Raw genomic sequence first — 20250 nt, forward strand, 5'->3', positions numbered from 1 at the left:
GGGCTCACCTCATACCGATCTGCACAAGAGGGATGAGCCGGGGGACGGAAACTACAATTCCCAGGAAGCCCAGCGGCGCAGATCGCGCTGCGTGGCGGGAGTGCCCTCTAAAGCTCCGCCTTCTTCGGCCGCTGGAGGGAGCTTTCCCGCGGATGGTTATGGCGGTGAGCGTTCGTGAGAGAGCTTCGTCGCCACAGAAAGCGGCTTAGAGGCTTCGTCGCCACAGAAACGGGCATTTCTCTGTGAGATGCTGCGCGACTGATAGAGGCGTCTGTCGTAGTTAAGCACCTAGTTTTAAATGTAATGTTTGAAGATTATTGAATCCTCCCTGGTACCTCCCCCCCCCGCCGCGACAAAAACCTTAAAAAAAAAAAAAAATGGCTTCTACTGTTTCCCACCCTCCTGTTTTCTGTTATTCTTCAGGGGTTTTTAGATGACCGGCAATGCGGCTTTCTAGCAGATTAATGAATATTTTGCCGCTTTCTCGTTCTCACCGAAATGAGTTCAATATGGTTCCGGTTAATTGGCTGTTATTAAAACCAGGGTCCACCTGAGGGAAATCTGTAAATTGCTGACACAGCTTTTTGTGAAGTGGGAGTGACCCTAACCGACCTCCCTGCTGGTATATATGGGCAATTGTACTTTTCGGGGCCTCCACCAAAAGGAGTCAGTCTCAGCCAGAAGGCCCCGTATCTTTTAATTTTCCTCAAAAGTTTTTGTTGAATTGAGGTGAAATCCACATAAAGTAAAATGAACGGTATTAAGGTGTATAATTAAGTGGCATCCGGTACACTGACAATGCTGTGCAACCATCACCTCTATTTCCAAGACCTTTTCGTCACCTCAGAGGAAGGTCAGTTACCCATCGAGGAGTCCTTCCCCATTCTCCTCACTCCACCCCCGGCAGCCGCTACTCTACTCAGAAAGGGCTGTGTCTAAAGGTTGTACTCCGATGTTAGAGATTCATTCATGCAATATCAAGATCGGTGATTTTTTAAACCAGGCCTGAACCTGTGTTCCTTCAGCCCTAACGTTCTGTCAGGATCCTTGTCCTTATGTATTCTGAAGTTTCTGACTGACTTTGATCACAAAAAAAAAATTTTTTTTTTTTTTTTTTTTTTTTTTTGCGCAAAAATCAGAAAATGGTAGGACAGGATGGATTTAGTGTACATTTTGGTGAGGAGAGCAGCCTGCCTGTGAAGCTGTTTCACTATCAGCTTCTGAATGTAGCAATTTCTGTAGTTTTGACTGCCTGTGTAGAGAGATACTTTTACTGTGCTAGATTTCAGATGATCTTTGTACCATTTACAGAACTGACTAGTGGAAGACCGGTCTTTATTTAATGTATACGGTCATATATTCAAATTCTCCTTAAGTTTGGAAGCAAAGGAATAACAATGCTGATTACGATCATATGAAAAAAAAAAATCTCAGAGTTGTATTTTATGACCAAACAAGGGCACGTTAATCAATTAGTTCTGTTGGTAGAATAAAATCAAGGAGAAGAATAAATCCATGAGGAGAAGTATTTTGGGGGAATGGTTACTTGCTGATTACTATGAATTAAAATATTTTGCGTATTGATTCTACAAAGATTCTGTAGATGTAATTACAGTGAAGTTACAGTTATGTTACAGAATCTTCTAGGATTGACTGTGGTTCACATCCAAAGGGTTTGACAGACTATAAAAACATACAATTTAGAACTTGGCTTTATTAAGAAATAAGTGAGGTGACTGAATAGATAATTTTGAATTGCTGAAAAAATTCAGGAATAAAAAAGGACTATCAATAAGGTTAGTAGTTACTAAATAGTACTAACTTAAATTAACGAATGTTCAGATGAGTTTAATGAGCTAGCAACCTTTTATTTCTTTACCAGAATTGTTGGCACCTGGATGATTAAATCTTCAAGTTAGCGTAAATCAAGATCACAAGCCAAAAAGTAACATAGGAAATAAAAAAGACTGGATCATTCTATGAAATTTTACTCAGTTTCATTACAGAAGGCTGTATAGGTAAGGGTGAAATTATAATGCAATATAAATTCATAAATGGCACAGAAACTCAGTAATACCCTTCCTCCTTGTTCTGTAAAAACAAGGAGAAGATACTCTGTACACCTGTTCCATTTGGGGATGGTGTGTGTGTGTGGCAGTGGGAGAATCTGAAGCAGGCTCCATGCCCAGTGTGGAGCCCCATGTGGGGGCTTGATCTCACAACCCTGAGATCATGACCTGAGCTGAAATCAAGAGACACTTAACTGCTTAACCAACTGAGCCACCAAGGCACTCCAACAACTGTTCATCTGAATTTTTTGTTTCTGTATCTTCTAGCACAATATGTGCCACAGAGTAGTAACTTTTTTTAGTACTTCAATTAATGAAGTATGAAATTATATAATGTAACAGAGTGGTGCCTCCTATACATCCTAGAAACTTAGCAATGTTCTTTTTATTTTATTTATTTATTTATTTATTTATTTATTTATTTATTTATTTTTTTATAGCAATATTCTTCTTTATTAGATAGTAAAGACAATGAGAGGAGGCTCTGTTTCTCATAGGACTTGGAAATACTTTCCTGACCATGCCTTCTTCATTTTTTATGTACCCAGTACTTTAGCATGTAATAGGCATTCATAAATGTTTGTTTCCCTTCAGCCAAGAGAATCATAACAATGTAGTTAACAAACCTAAAGAAGACATAAAAGCTCTGATAAATATGCTCTGTACAAAAAACTTGCTACTGCTTTATCTGAGGCTGAAAAAAAATTCCTGGAGCCAAAGTTCTAACTACTATTTATTGAATATCCACTATGCATCATGTGTGTTGCTAGGTGCTTCACAACAATTTGCAAGGATTTTTATTTTATACATGATGAAGTTTTAAGAAAAGTTAAATGCTTGCTCATGATCATATAGCTAATGAGTGAATGGCTAATCTGGGATTTAGTCCTTAAATGTGTCTAACACCAAAAACCTGTGCACTTTCCACTGTGCCGGTATAACTCAACACTTATATTGGCAGCTTAGTATGCGTCAGTGTGCTAAATTTGAAGAAAACTAAAAATAAGTATGTATAATCTCTTACCTTGAGGAATTTATAGCTTGGTGGGGGAGGGATGACTAAGTGGCACAAGAAAGTTACAGATGAAATGCTGTGGAAGCAGTTCATGTATTCAGGAATGGTTAGTGTCCTGTGAAACTGAAACCCGACAAGCACAGAAGGATATTCTGAGACTGATCTCAGAATATAGGATATTCTATAGGCTGATCAAAGCCATGAGTTTGAAACTATGTGTGTTCAGGTTCAAATCCTTTCATAGATTTATAGTAACCTTTCCCCATCCCTAATAGTTTTCCACTTAAATCCATTTTATATATCATAGCCAGACTCATTATCTGAAAATGGAATAGAGACTCCTGCTCAAAAACTGCCCAGAGCTCCCATTTTGTACAGAATTAAGTTGATATAATTAGCCTGTAATTAAGGGTCTATATTTTGATTCTCTGTTCTTATTTTCCAGTGCTACCTTTTGTTTATCTTGGTTAGTCTGTCATTGCTAGTTAAATAAAAATATATGTGCTATAATAGAGGTATGAACAAAAATACAAGTCTTACTGGGTATTCTAGACTGTCAAAGAATCTTTTGAGTAGAATCTAAGATTAGCATCATAACTTGTATATAAACCATGACTCAGTAAATTTTTATTGTATTATATGAATGGATATGGTCAGAGAGGAGCAAGTTTACATGGTAAGATAATGATTTTTTTTATTTTAGACATATTATATTTAAGGTATTAGTGGGTCACCAAATAGACCTGTCTAGTAGGCAGTTAGAAATAAGGACTTCAAAGTTAGGAAAGGCCATAAATTTGGAAATCTCCAATCTAGAGATGATGTGAGTGACTGAACTTACTCAGTGATCACATAGAAGAGAGGTCCTTGGGAAAGGAATAAAAAGAAAACAGTTAAAGGTAGGCAGAGCCTGAGATTAAAAGATTGATGTAGAACAAGGTGAGTTGCATATCATTGAAGCCAAAGGAAAATTATTTGAAAAATGTGTTGTTTAATTGGGAGTGAAACTTATCTTAAACCTGATTTTATTTTTTTTGTTTCTTTTTTTTATTTTTATTTTTTAAATTTTTATTTATTTATGATAGTCACAGAGAGAGAGAGAGAGAGAGAGGCAGAGACACAGGCAGAGGGAGAAGCAGGCTCCATGCACCGGGAGCCCGACGTGGGATTCAATCCCGGGTCTCCAGAATCGCGCCCTGGGCCAAAGGCAGACGCCAAACCGCTGCGCCACCCAGGGATCCCTTAAACCTGATTTTAAAGGCATCATATAGGGATGCCTGGGTGGCTCAGTGGTTGAGCTTCTGCCTTTGGCTCAGGTCATGATCTGGGATCCTAGGATTGAGTCCTGCATCAGGCTCCCCATGGGGAGCCTGCCTCTCTCTGTGTGTCTCCCATGAATGAATAAAATCTTAAAAAATAAAGGCATCATATAAAGAGAACTGAAGGGCCTAACATACGATCCTGAAGGCAGGGTATAAAAAATATTTGTGATTGATGATGGTTGATGATGAAGGGATGAATTCCCATTCTGGCCATGGGATGTGCACATTTGCCATGTTGTTACTGTAAATATTTACTGTGATGTAAATATTGACTTGATTACAGATACTTAGAAAATTTAAAGAATGGAGAATAAAAAGGAAAAGGAAAATGTATTTGCTTATAAAATTGCTTCAGTAAAGTTGTTGATATGTTTCTCTAATTTGCAAAAAGCAGCCATATTCCAATAGTTGTCAAAGGGAATTTCTGACTTTAGATGCAAAAAGCAGCCATATTCCAATAGTTGTCAAAGGGAATTTCTGACTTTAAATCATGGTGATACCTTTTTTGGGGGCAGGGGAGAAATTTGAGAACATTTTAGTTAATTCTCCAAAATTACTTTGTTGTTTTTGCCAAATATAAAAATGATCTGTCAGTATGAGACTGGCTAAATAAATTATGGTAAATAGATCACCCTGTAGCCTTTTTTAGGACAGGAAACTCAAAAATTAAAAATAGAACTACTCTATGATCCAGTAATTGCACAACTGAATCCCAAAACTACAACAACAATAATTCAAAGGTATTCACGCATCTTATGTTTATTGCAGGATTACTTACAACAGCCAAACTATGGAAGAAACCCAAGTGTCCATTGATGGATGAATGAATAAAGAAGATATGGGATGTGTGTGTGTATTTATATTTATATTTATATATAATAGTGCCTTTTGCGACAAGATGAATACATCTAGAGAGTATAATGCTAAGCAAAATAAATTAGCCAGAGAAAGACAAGTACTATTTGATGTCACTCATATATGGATTTTAAGAAACAAAATAAAGGAGCAAAGAAAAAAAGATAATCCAAAAAACAGACTCTTTTTAAAATTTAAATTCAAGAGCAACCCCGGTGGCATAGCAGTTCAGCGCTGCCTGCAGCCCAGGGTGTGATCCTGGAGACCCGGGATCGAGTCCCACGTTGGGCTCCCTGCATGGAGCCTGATTCTCCCTCTGCCTGTGTCTCTGCCTCTCTTTCTCTCTGTGTCTCTCATGAATAGATAAATAAAATCTTTAAAAAAAAAAGTTTAAATTCAATTTGCCAACATATAGTATAACACACAGTGCTCATCATATCACATGCCATACTTAATGCCTGTCACCCAGTTACCCTGTCCCCTGACTCATCTCCCCTCCTCCAACCCTTTATTTGTTTTCCAGAGTTAGGAATTTCTCATGGTTTGTCTTCCTCTCTAATTTTTCTTCACTCAGTTCTCCCCCTTCCCTTATGGTCCCTTTTACTATTTTTTATATTCCACATAGGAGTGAAACCATTTGATAATTGTTTTTCTCTGAACTTACTTCACTCAGCATTATACCCTCCAGTTCCATCCACATTGATGTAAATGGTAAGTATTCATCCTTTGTGATGGCTGAGTAATATTCCATTGTGTGTGTGTGTGTATATATATATATGTATATATATAACATCTTCTTTATCCATTCATCTGTCAATAGACACCAAGGCTCCTTCCATAGTTGGGTATTGTGGACATTGTTGCTGTGAACGTTGGGGTGCAGGTGTCCCATTGTTTCATTACATCTATATCTTTGAGGCAGTAGTGCAATTGTTGGATTGTAAGGTAGCTCTATTTTTAACTACTTCAGGAGCTTCCACACTGTTTTCCAGAGTGGCTGCACCAGCTTGCATTCCCACCAGCAATGCAAGAGGGTTCCCCTTTGTCCACATTCTTACCCACATTTGTTGAGAAACAGACTCTAACTATGGAGAACAAACTGATAGTTACCAAAGAAGAAGTTGGTGGTGGTGGGGATGGGTGAAATAGGTGATGGGGATTAAGGAGTATACTTATCATGATGAAAAAAATAAAGTAAAATAAAACAGCAAAAAAAAAAAGGGGAAATTTTTAAAGTACTGATGAGAGACATATATTGTTGAATAAAAAAAGCAAAGTGCAGAACAGTGTATCTATTACACTGTATTTGTATTAAAAAGATGGATAAGAGTCAATATATATGCATAAAATATTTCCACAAATATACCCAAAAAACTGATAATATTTATAGATTCCATGCTTGGAGTGGTGGTGGCTGGGGACCTGAGGTACAACGGTGAGAGGGAGTCTTTTCACCATACTTTATCTTTTGAATTTTAAATTGTTGGACTTACTAGCCTATTAAGAAGTTAACCATAAATGAATGCATAAGTAAATTAAATTGAGTTTGAAAAAATCCAGAGTCACAGGTAAGCAGACTCATACAAAGATAAAATAAACCCATTGTAAAAATGTGGAAAAGCAAGTATAAAGAAGAAATAATAAAAATCATACTGTCCTAGTACTGAGGTGAGCACTGTTAACTTGTAAGTGTAATTCCTTCTAATTTATTTTTTCTAGTGATTTGGAGGATATATATTTTGTTTTGTTTTAATGTTGTTAATGGCCATGTTTTAGTTTTTACCCTAACCAAGAGTAAAACAATATCTCAATGTCTCATGACTCCCTACCTGTGGGAGGAATTTCACTCCTCTCCTTTTGTTCTATTCTTCCCTCCCTCAATTCCGGGATAGTATCATTTATGGTTTAGGTGCAGATTATGGTTATTGCATCAGTTTTTATATCACATATATTTTCCAACAATAATGTTTGGGGGACGCCTAGGTGGTTCAGCTGTTGAGCGTCTGCCTTAGGCTTAGGGCATGATCTCAGAGTCTGGGATCGAGTCCCACATTGGGCTTCCTGCATGGAGCCTGCTTCTCCCTTTGCCTATGTCTTTGCCTCTCTCTCTCTGTGTCTCTCATGAATAAATAAATAAAATCTTGAAAACAAAACAACAATAATGTTTGGGCATATGCCTTCAGCCTTTTAAAATAACAGCTTTATTGAGATATAATTCATGTACTACATAGTTCACCTACTTAAAATACACAAATAAATATGTGTTTTTATTTTTAAGTAGGCTCCATGTCCAATGTGGGGCTTAAAATCACTACCCTGAGATGAAGACTCACATGTTCTACCGACTGAGCCAGCCAGGTGCCCCAAATGTTTTTTTAATATAGTCTCAGAGTTGTGCAGTCATTACTACCATCAATTTTATAGCATTTTTATCACCCCAAAAAGGAACACTGTATCCATAAGCACTCTATTTTCCTCCCATTGACCCCAGCCCTAGACAACCACTAATCTACTTTCTGTCCATATAGATTTGCTTATTCTAGCCATTTCATGTAAATGATATCATACAACACGTGATCTTTTGTGACTGATTTCTTTCACCTATACTATTTTCAAGGTTCGTCCATGTTGTAGCACATATCAGTACTTTATTCTTTTTATGGCTGAATAAGATTCTATTATATGGATATACCACATTTTGTTTATGCATTCATCACTTCATGGATATTTGGGTTGTTTCCACATTTTGTCTATTATGAATAATGCTGCTATGAACATTTGTGTCTAGGTTTTTGTGTGAACATGTTTTAAGTTCTCATGGGTATATGCTGGGTCATATGATTACTCTATGGTTAACTTTTTGAGGAACCATCAGACTGTTCTCCAAAGTGGCTGTATCATTTTACATTCTCACTAGCAATGTATGAAGGGGCCGATTTCTCCATACTCTGGCCAACAGTTGTTACCTATCTTTTTGGTTATTGCCATCCTAGTGGATATAAAGTTGCCTTCAGTTTTGAAACCAAATCTTTTGAGTGGTTTTGTGACAGAAGATGAAGTGTGTAAACTATCAAGGATACTAATGGCTATATATACTAAAGGCTTTATATAAGTCCAGAAAGATCACATATCTGGAATTAGTGGAGCTGATACCTGGTCTGGCTGTAGTATTTGTGCTCTTAATCTCTATGTGTTGGTGCTACACATAAAGTTAACTCACATGGTATAATCTTTAATCTTTATTTAGTGAAAACTTGACAATAATACATTTCTTGCAAATTGGAGATGCTTAGTTCCAAGAAAGAATTATTTTTTTTTTAAGATTTTATTTATTCATGAGAGAAAGGAGAGGGAGGCAGAGACATAGGCAAAGGGAGAAGCAATCTAAAAAAAATCAAGGACTTCCTCAATGTGCTTGTGTCTACTAATTCAGTCATTCATTACTGTGTCCAGTAATTCTCAAAGTACTTTTGTGTTTATGATTCAGTTTTATATAACATAAGGACTACTGTGAACTATAATTTTTATGTTAACAAGTGTTGTTGAATAAGTAATTGTGTGAAGATGGAGAGTCACTGAAGTTCTTTGGACCTCAGTTTCTTCATCAAACTATGCTTCTATGATTTGGATTTAGTTCAATTATAAAATTCAGATGATGACAATCATTTCTTAGTTCTCTGAGAGGGAAATTTAGTTTAGTAGATGGAATTTTCTGTTTTAAGATATTTTTTTCCCTTGAGATTTTCTCAACTTTGGAAGTTACTGATAGAAAAGCTCAGAGTTGATCATGCTTTCTTTTGACAGTTTTTTTAAAATGGACATTTATGGTTGCAATTCTGATTTTATATTCTTTAATTTATATTCCTATAAATTACTCATAATTTCTTGCACAGGTTTTCCTATTTTGTAATAATATTTCATGATTTTTTTTTTATAATTTACTAATGTGCAATCATTTAAGCTGGTCTGAAGTTTTTGTTCTGTTTTATTTTGTTTTAAAGATTTTATTTATTCAGGAGCACCTGGGTGGCTCAGTGGTTGAGCACTTGTCTTTGGCTCAGGTCATGATCCTGGGTTCCCAGGATCAAGTCCCACATCAGGCTCCCTGCAGGGAGCCTCCTTCTCCCTCTGCTTATTTCTTGCCTCTCTGTCTTTGTCTCTCATGAATAAATAAATAAAATCTTCAAAACAAATAAGAATAAGAGATTTTATTTATTCATTTGACACACACAAAGAGAAAGAGAGTGAGCGCATAAGCAGGGGGAGCCGGAGAGGAGGCAAGCTTCCTGATGATCAGGGAGCTCAATGTGGGACTCCATCCCAGGACCCTGGGATTATGACCAAGCTAAGGCAGATGCTTAACCTACTGAGTCACCCAGGTGCCCCTAGTTTGAAGTTTCTAAAGTTTGTACTACCTCAAATACTTTGTGATATACCTTGATTATATATATATTAAGTTTAGAACACTTTACTAAACGTTTCTAGGGCATAAGTAGGAAAGAGACACTGTTTTTCTGCCTTCAAAGAATTTACATTTTAATTGTAACAGTTTTAAATCAGTTTACTAATTCATAAAACATATCTGGAAAATTTATCAGACTTGGGCATGGATGAAAGTGATTAATGGATTTCCTTCAAGGGAATGCTGAATGTCTAGGGACTCTGAAAGGTTTATCTGGTTCTAAATGAGTGTACAGTTTGGATCATCTTTGATTGACAAGGCTATTTTACAACTCTATAGGGATAAAAGTTAAATTGTAGAAAACTGAGAACATTGCAAACGTTTTTTAACCTATAACACTGCAAATGATTCCTATTCTCAGCAATACAAATGGATTTTGTCCAGGAGAAAATATAAATCTTTATACGTCAAATTCTATTATGAATTGGTTTTCACTTCTTTCTGATTTCCTAATTAATTAATAAGGAAATCAAATCTGACACTTAACATTTTGATTCATGTTCTTTTTATATTTACATAAGAATCATGATTTTATCATTTTGGAAATTATGCTTTAGAATTTTTATCTACTTATATAACTCAGAGTTAAATATAAATACATACAAATTTTTAAGAAGTTCCCATATATATACTGAAAAGTAATAAAACAGCACTTATTTTTTTAGACTAAGAATAATATTTTCACAAACAATGAATGTACATATAAGATGAATTAAAATATATTCCTAAGGGGATGCCTGGGTGGCTCAGTGGTTGATTGTCTGCCTTCTGCTCAGGGTGTGATCCTGGGGTCCCAGGACTGAGTCCCACATTGGGCTCCCTGCAGGGTGCCTGCTTCTCCCTCTGACTATGTCTCTGCCTCTCTCTTTGTGTCTCTCCTGAATAAATAAAATCTTTAAAATAATAAAAAAATAATAAAATATATTCATAAGCAAGAAGAAAAATTATAAATAAAAGCATTTTATGGTCCCACCATCCAGAAATAATCACCGTTAAGACCTTGGAATACAGTGTTTCAGACTTATTTTTTGTATGTATGTAAGTTTTTTTCTAAAATAGGCTAATAGTATATATTGATTTAAGCCTTTTTGGTTTTAACTTAAAAGTATATAAGTGAGCACCTTTTTGACATTTCGTTTTTATAGATTGTATTTCAGCATTTCTAAGGGGAGGGGATTCTTGTTAGCTATCAACTGCAATTAGTAGGTGACATGTCATTATTTTTAACATGACAACATGTTAAATAGATATACAAAATTACCAAGTGTAGAAGAAATTGAAGCAAAAATGTGAATACTTTATAAAAGGTAGCCACTCTGGAATCTTGGAAGTCTGCCTATATACACTTCATGGTGAAATCTCTTTTTGTTTGTTTTTAAAAAAGAAGCTGATAGGGGCACCTGGGTGGTTCAGTGGATTAGGCATCTGACTCAGTCTCAGCTCAGGTCTTGATCTCAGGGTTGTGAGTTCAAGCCCTGTGTTGGGCTCCACATCCAGCGTGGAGCCTACTTTAAAAAAGAAGAAGCTGGCATGTAGGTTATTGGGGAATTGAGGGTGGGGGGAAGAATCCAAGACTACAAAGGAAAGGGAGCCTGGAATATCGGTATAGGAAAGCAGTCCTATCCTAGCTGTTAACATTTAAAAAGCCTTTTCAAGGACTGAAGAAATAAAGGCTACAAATGTCTGGAGCTTGAAATGGCTTTATACTTTTGAACCTGTTATGAAAGCTTTTCTTAGATCTCTCTTTCCTCCCCTCCTCCAAAACAAAATAGTTTTTAAAAAAGAAATTAAACAGGAAAAGACCAGATAAAAAGGATATTGCTGTATAGTCTATTTTAAATTTCTGCACCAGAAGAATATAGCTTCTTAAAAAAAAATTAAAGAGAAGAATTGCCATGTTTGAAAGTCTGAGGAAACAAAGAGAATAAGTTGTTACATTCTTCAATCTTGTGAATTGCTAGCAACTGAATTGCTAGCAACTCAAATGTAGCTGCACTTCCAGCAGGGATCAACACCTCTTGATTTTGTTGCTCTTACAATTATTTACAAACATGTTAGAAAAAAGAAAAGAGAAAGAAGCAATATACACCACTATTCTGTTTTTAATACAGTATTTGGTTGAACACAAATGTTTTATATCTGTCTTCATAAATAGTAAGTTTTTTAAAAATGTTCAAAGGACATGGATTGCCAATTCTTATAAAATTCTTCACCAAAACGGTAGCTATGACTTTCCTCTCATTTTATGATTTATTATTATAAATGAAATGGAAAAATAAATGACTGACATTCAGTGACTTGTAGATTTTGTCCTTTTAGCATTGTAGACCATAGAGATTGTAGAGGGATTCCAAATCTCTCTACTGGAGTCTAACCCTACTGAAAAAATTTAAAAGTCCTGCAATGTAATACAGAAGTTCTGAAATTTAGTCCCATCACTTCTATTAATTTAGTCATGGCATAATCACTCAACCTCTCTCAGAGCCAAAATAGTTTATTCTGTTTCTTCCATCTCTAAAGCTCTGTAATTCTGTGAATTTAAAAAATGTGAAAGTAATGTTAAAGATAAAATTTTCTTTAAAAAGTAACCTCAACAAATATTTTAAAATTCCAAATGATGTCTTTATTTAATTAGTAATGTAAAATAAAGTTTTAGGATACTACAGAATTCTTTTTTGACCACAGAATTTTTTCTTGAGCCTAATTTCTTTGTTTTTTAATATTATAGCATCTGCTGCTTCTACATTTGACATTTTTTTTTCATTTTAGTTTTAGGTGTACAATATAGTGATTCAACAATTCCCTATATATTATAAAATGCTCACCACAGTTATTACAATATTATTGACTATATTCCCTATTAGGTACATTTCAGCCCTGTGACTTATTTATAACTGGAAGTTTGTACCGATTAACCCCCTTCATCGACTTTTTAATTGAAATATAATGGGCATTTAGAAAAGTCCACAAAGCATAATTGTATAGTTCATTGTCACAAAATGAGTATATCTATATAACCACTGCCCAGGTAAAGAAATGAAATATATTTAGTTCCCTTAATATATTCTTTCCCTCCCAGTGACTACATTCTCTTTTTCCCCAAACATAGCTATCTTAATTTCTTTTTTTTTTTTTTAAGATTTTATTTATTTATTCATGAGAGACGCACAGAGAGAGGCAGAGACACAGGCAAAGGGAGAAGCAGGCTCCATGCAGGGAGCCCGACATAGGACTCCATCCCGGGTCTCCAGGATCAGGCCCTGGGCCAAAGGCAGCGCTAAACCGCTGAGCCACCTGGGCTACCCCACTATCTTAATTTCTAAGAACATGCATTGATTTTCCCTATTTTGTTAAAATATAAATTAAGGCATTAAAAATGGTAAGACTTTGAGTAAAAGTCGATTTGAATCAGGCAACATCCAATCTAGCGTATACAATGGAGCTTCAAGAAGCTGTACAAAATGAAAGACTTCTTCTATAGGCTGAAGGGAACAGGAACAAGGATGTTTTATCAGCAAAAGCTGGATTGCTTGTGGCAGGGTCACTTTCTTTTAGGCTATGGCAGAGGTCTAACAGATTACCTTACTAGTGCTGACCAGGTGATTCTTGATTAGCTGGTGTAAGATTCCATTTCTGAGAGAAGTCAAAACTATAATTAACTCAGGGCACCTAGGTGGCTCAGTTGGTTAAGCATCTGACTTCAGCTCAGGTCATGATCTCCGGGTCCTGGGATCAAGCCCTGCGTCAGGCTCCCCACTTAACAGGGAGTCTGTTTGTTCTTCTGCCCCTCCCCCCACAGTACTCTGTCTCTCATATAAATAAGATCTTTTGTAAAACATTTATCAAAAATATTTATTCATTTTAAAGAGAGAAAGGAGTGGGGTGGGGATGGGCAGACAAGAGAATATCAAGCAGACTCCCCACTGAGCCTGACAATCCCATAATCCAGGAGATCATGACCTGAGCTGAAACCAGGGGTCAGTTGCTCAACTGATTGGGCCACCCAGGCGCCCCAGTAAAATCTTTATAAAACCCTGTAATTAAGTCTTGGTTTAGTGATGTGGGGGGTTAGCATCAGTGACTCCATTTGGGTTTGTTGTCTTGTTTTTAACATGAGCTTTATTTAAATAGAACCAGACAGTATGTATTCTTTTACATCTAGTTTTTTTTTTTACACAAAAAAAATTATTATTATTATATTTGTGAGAATCGTCACTGTCATTATGTAATAGCTTGGTTCATTTTATTTCTGTATAGTATTTCACTGTATGAATTCACCTGTTGTTGAGCCTGTGGGTTTCCAGTTTGGGGCTACTATGAATAATGGTGCTTTAAGATTTTGTGTGAGTCTTTTGAAAAAAATGTGCATATATTACTGTTAGGTATATGCTTAGGAGTAGAAAATAATATGAAAAGCTTTTCCAAGGTATGTATACAAATGTATATTTCCATTTGCTCAGACCATAGAATTTTTTTTTTAATTAACTTTTATTGGTGTTCAGTTTACCAACATACAGAAAAACACCCAGTGCTCATCCCGTCAAGTGTCCACCTCAGTGCCCATCACCCATTCCCCTCCAACACCCGCCCTCCTCCCCTTCCACCACCCCTAGTTCATTTCCCCGAGTTAGGAGTCTTTATGTTCTGTCTCCCTTCCTGATATTTCCCAACATTTCTTTTCCCTTCCTTTATATTCCCTTTCACTATTATTCATATTCCCCAAATGAATGAGAACATACACTGTCCTTCTCCGATTGACTTATTTCACTCAGCATAATACCCTCCAGTTCCATCCACGTTGAAGCAAATGGTGGGTATTTGTCGTTTCTAATTGCTGAGTAATATTCCATTGTATACATAAACCACATCTTCTTTATCCATTCATCTTTCGATGGACACCGAGGCTCCTTCCACAGTTTGGCTATTGTGGCCATTGCTGATAGAAACATCGGGGTGCAGGTGTCCCGACGTTTCATTGCATCTGAATCTTTGGGGTAAATCCCCAACAGTGCAATTGCTGGGTCGTAGGGCAGGTCTATTTTTAACTCTTTGAGGAACCTCCACACAGTTTTCCAGAGTGGCTGCACCAGTTCACATTCCCACCAACAGTGTAAGAGGGTTCCCTTTTCTCCACATCCTCTCCAACATTTGTTGTTTCCTGCCTTGTTAATTTTCCCCATTCTCACTGGTGTGAGGTGGTATCTCATTGTGGTTTTGATTTGTATTTCCCTGATGGCAAGTGATGCAGAGCATTTTCTCATGTGCATGTTGGCCATGTCCATGTCTTCCTCTGTGAGATTTCTCTTCATGTCTTTTGCCCATTTCATGATTGGATTGTTTGTTTCTTTGGTGTTGAGTTTAATAAGTTCTTTATAGATTTTGGAAACTAGCCCTTTATCTGATATGTCATTTGCAAATATCTTCTCCCATTCTGTAGGTTGTCTTTTAGTTTTGTTGACTGTATCCTTTGCTGTGCAAAAGCTTCTTATCTTGATGAAGTCCCAATAGTTCATTTTTGCTTTTGTTTCTTTTGCCTTTGTGGATGTATCTTGCAAGAAGTTACTGTGGCCGAGTTCAAAAAGGGTGTTGCCTGTGTTCTCCTCTAGGATTTTGATGGAATCTTGTCTCACATTTAGATCTCTCATCCATTTTGAGTTTATCTTTGTGTATGGTGAAAGAGAGTAGACCATAGAATTTAATAGTTCCTTTATGATTATCAGAATGAATTGATCTCTAATATGGAGAATTTGAATTTTCCCAGGAGAAAATTGGTATGTAAACACTGATTAGGCTTATTCATGCTTATTTTGAAAATATCATAGCCCTACTCTTTGGTGACTAGGACTCTGGAATTTCTCACTACTCATTATTTGATATAGGAAAAAGCAATTGAGTTTTTGCTAATTTTTGTTTCTTCAGAGAACTGAGAGTGGTGGGAAAAAGTAAAACTTCAAAATCATCGAGCTGTTGTTTTCATTTTCTTTTTTTACTTGCTTGGCTAAACTAAGCAGTGTTCTAATAATAAACTCCTTTAGCTGTCATAACATTCTTGAATAATATAGTACTTTCTGCTTTGAGCAGAGAGATTAGTATTTATTATCTATTCCTATGATGTTTCTCCTCCCCCCCCCTTTTTTTTTTGCTAATTTTCATTGAAAACATACATTTTCACTTAAGGACCTTGCTGTGGGCTATCCACCCACCACAACACATTAATCAAAAGCTATTTCTTTTGGGAAAGACAAACACCAAAAACTAAGTTCACTGTAGAAACCTAGATGTCCTCAAAGGCTTTACCTTCTAGTATCATGATATTTTTGTTCTATTTTTAATTCAATTCTGGAAAATAGATTTTCCCTAATCAAAATATCACAAAAATTCAGTGATTCTAGATTGATGATGGTTTGAGTTGATGTAGAGAGAGATACTAAATCAAAGTAGATCAAGAGGATCAAACGAGGTCATATATTTGAGAGTACTTGGTAAAATTTAAGGTGTTGACATCATCATCGTTATCGTCATGAGAAGAATTTAGTCCTTTGTAAGAGGAGGAGAAATAAATAGTCTAGATATAATAGAACTCTAATAATTGCAATGGGATCAGTGCTATCCTATAGAAATATACTGTGAGCTACAAATCTGAGTCATGTATGTAACTTAAGATTTTTTAATAGTCATGCTAAAAAAGAAAGAAAAAAGAAACAGATGAAATTAATGTTAATAATGTATTTTTAAAAAAAAATAATGTATTTTTACAGTATATCAAAATAGTATCATTTCAATATGTAACCAAGATAAAAAATATTGAGATATTTTACTTTATTTTTACCAAGTGTACAAAAATCCAGTGTTTATATTCTAGCACATCTCACTTGGGGGTGATCACATTTCCAGTGCCCAATAAACCACAGATTGCTATTGGCTACCATACTGGACAACACAGATTTGGGGCTTTCCATGATAGAATGGGCGGGTGCTCCATGCTGTACCAAGTGGATATGATTCACTCATGCTTTTAGCGGTATTTCACTGTAATGCATACTAATAGTGAGTTGTTAGTCTATGTTTGAGATATAGTAGGATTTCAAGTTTCTAAAGGAAGAAAGAGCCCTGAACTCTGTTACTGAAATTCATTTTCTGAAATTTTTCCAACAGGACTATTTTGCTAGATTCTAAATGATAAAACATAGAGCCTTGAAGCCCATAGAAGTCCAGTATATTCTGAGGTAAATTGCCTATTAATGAACAGCAGCAAGAGATATAACTGATGGATGAAAATTAAATGATACAACATTCGGAACAACTGGTAGGTGAATAAAAAAGGAAATATGTTAACTGTAAATTTTTTATGAGGGAAACACAATGAGCATGATTGATTATATGAAAAGGACTTTGCTATAGACTGAATGTTTATGTCCCTGAAATTCATATGTTGAAACTTAATCTCTAACATGATAGTATTTGGAAGTGGGGACTTTGTGAAATGATTAATTGTGCTTTTAAAAGAGAACAGAAGAGTTCCCTTTCCCCTTTCCACCATTGAAGATACAGCAAAAAGACAGCCATCTATGAAGTAGGAAATGAGTGGTTCTCACTAGACACTGAATCTACCAGGGCCTTGATCTTGGATTTCTTAGTCTCCAGAACTGAAAAATTATGTTTTTGAAACATTATTATTTTGAAAAATAATGTTGTTTAAACCACCCAGTCTATGGTATTTTTGTTAGAGCAGTCTGAACGAACTAAGACAAACTTTGAAAGTTTAGCAGAGGGATCCCTGGGTGGGTCAGCGGTTTAGTGCCTGCCTTTGGCTCAGTGTGTGATCCTGGAATCCCAGGATCAAGTCCTGCATTGGGCTCTCTGCATGGAGCCTGCTTCTCCCCCTGCCTGTGTCTCTGCCTCTTTCTCTCTGTGTCTCTCATGAATAAATACATCTTTTTTTTTTTTTAAATGAAAAGTTTAGCAGAGTAACTTTAGGGAAGTTGGAAGTCAAGCAAAAAGTTCCAAGGAAGTAGACTCTTTTTTTTTCAATAGAACAATGCTGTATAATGTCTCATTCACTAGGAGAGTCCATATAAACCTATTTGAACTACAATATACCTGAAATATTTGTCCTTTGCAGTAATTACTATTCTAAAACTGAAAGTAAAAAAAGAAAATTAAAATATTTTATTATTCCTAATACTTTTGAAAAATTAGGTAGAATTTTTTAGATGATGAGATGGATGGAAACACAGCTATTTTTAAGGACTAAATGGTTAATGACAGAGCTTTTTTTCCCTAACCTTTTATTATGAAAATTAAAAACATATACACAAGTAGATGGAATAGTGAGTGTGGATACCTTGTGCTTAATAGAGAAGTAAAAAGTTGGTAAAGAAAAGTTGGATCAAAGTTTCCTCTATCAGTCACCAGGTGTTGACAAGAGCAGCTTGAGATGGTTTTGTAGTTTATCAGATTTGAGTTCTGAAGGAACAAAAGGAGCTGGAGAATGCACTGATTCATGACTGAGTAAATAGATACATGGCAAGTTCTTTGCTGACCAGTGATTAGATTCTGGAAGTAGGCAGCCTAGGATTCCTGGGTTTGATTGTTTCTTCTTTCATCAGTGGTAATTATTAATTATGGATATTTTGCTTGTTTCAAAATTATGAATTTCATATTTTATGTGAATCTTAGAGAATTATTGGCTATTGAGAAAGCAGTGAATTTTTAGGAACAAAGTTGATTTCCCTAAGAAAGTTTATTCTAAATGTGTTATCCATATTAAATAATTTTTTTGTTTATATTGTAAATGGTTTATGTAATGTCAAACAGAAAACAATTTATCTATATTTTCAAATATTTTATTTATAAATAGTAATAATTATGTAAAAGATTTCGACAACCAAAGGCTTTGTTTTGTATATGGTTGCAAAAGTTTGTACTGGTATTTTGGTCACTTTGTGGGAAAGTTGTTAGGTGAATTTTTGATTAAGGCTATCAGCATAAGACAATGTAATATGTAAGAAAAAGCCTGAATCACAAATCAGAAAACCTGGAGACATTGTGGGTGTGTCACTTATTGTTGTGTGTCCTTGGGCAAATCACTTCTCTTTCTGTATCTCAGTTTTGATATTTGTCAAATGAGAGGTTTGGAATTAGACACACCTGGTTTTTGTTCATGTAGCAAATATTTATTGAGAGCTATTTTGTGCCAGGCACTGAAAATATTAATTAACAACATAAATAAGTTAATTGGTCTCAACCTTTATGGAACTTATGTTCTATTTTGGTAGATGACAACAAAAGATAGAATGCATAAAACAATTACAAAATATAATAAGTGCCATAAGGAAACAAGGGACTCTTGACAGTGTAGCTTGGGATTATCTCTTTGAGTTAGTGACTCAAGGATGAGAAATTGCTGGCTAGGTAACTAATGGGAACGTGTTTCAGGTAAAGGGAACAGCATATGAAAAGGGCTTGAAGCTGGAAAAACCTTGGTGTGTTCTGGATGCTGAAGGGAGACCAGTGTGAATTAGATTGTAGTGAAAGAGAAGAGAGTAGCATAAGATGAGATTGGAAAGATAGGCAGAGTTTTATAGATCATGGTAATGGACTTTTGATTTTATCTGAAATGCAATGGTGATTGATTTAATGTTTTAAGAAGCCCCCTTTTATTACAGTCTGGGGAAGTGATTAGAGGAGGTTTAAGATTAGAAGTAAACCTGTTGCATAGTCTAGGTGAGAAATAATGAAGACTTAGGTTAAAGTGGTAGTGATGGAGATGGAGAGATGTGGAGTAATTTAAGATATATTTTATGAGAGGAAACAACTGGATTTGCTGATGGATTGGATATTGAGGATGATGGAAAGGAAGGAATAAAAGATGGCTCTTAGGTTTCTGGCTTGAACAACTTTGGACAGAATTTCTATTTACTTGGTGGGGAAAGATGGACAGATTTGGGTGGGTAGGTATCATGATTTCTTTTTTGGATTCTTCTTTGGACACATTAAGTTTATAATGTCTTTGACTTGTTCAGGTGGTGATTTAAAGAAATTAGACAATTAGGTATTTAAACCTGAAATTCATGTATGTCAGGGATAGAGGTACATGCTTGGGAGTCATGAACATAAGGATAGTATTTAAATTCAAGGGAATGAATGAAATGATCCAAGAAAAGAGACAAATTTCAAAGGTCTGGCTTGAGTTCTGAGGAAATCTAGAACTTACAAGTCGGGTAGAAGTAGATTAAAGAGTGGAGGCTAAAAGGTAGTAGTAGTAGTGAGAATTGAATAAACCAGGAGAGTATAGTTTTTGGAAGCTAAGAGAGATCAGTGTTTCAAGGAGAGAGTTGTTGATTTTGTTCAGTGCTTATGAGAAATGAAATTAAGATGAACACAAAGAAATGACCATTGGGTTTTGTAACATTTGATTTTAATTCTGACTCTGCTACTTACTAGTGTGAATTTTGAACACTTCATTTTACATTCTCAGTTTTCCTCATCTTCAGAAAAGAGAATAACAATACTTGTATCATATGG

General features: G+C 35.7%; 1 long non-coding RNA gene across 1 annotated transcript; it reads left to right on the forward strand.

Annotated features, from left to right (window-relative positions):
• The first annotated feature begins 146 nt into the window (after positions 1–146).
• LOC121476457 lies at positions 147–17013 on the forward strand. Its single transcript, XR_005983952.1, has 3 exons — positions 147–300; positions 1883–2018; positions 16879–17013. It is a non-coding gene; the product is annotated as an uncharacterized LOC121476457 (long non-coding RNA).
• The last annotated feature ends 3237 nt before the right edge of the window (positions 17014–20250 follow it).

The sequence above is a fragment of the Vulpes lagopus genome, chromosome 15 (genome assembly GCF_018345385.1).
Source record: "Vulpes lagopus strain Blue_001 chromosome 15, ASM1834538v1, whole genome shotgun sequence".
NCBI lineage: Eukaryota > Metazoa > Chordata > Mammalia > Carnivora > Canidae > Vulpes > Vulpes lagopus.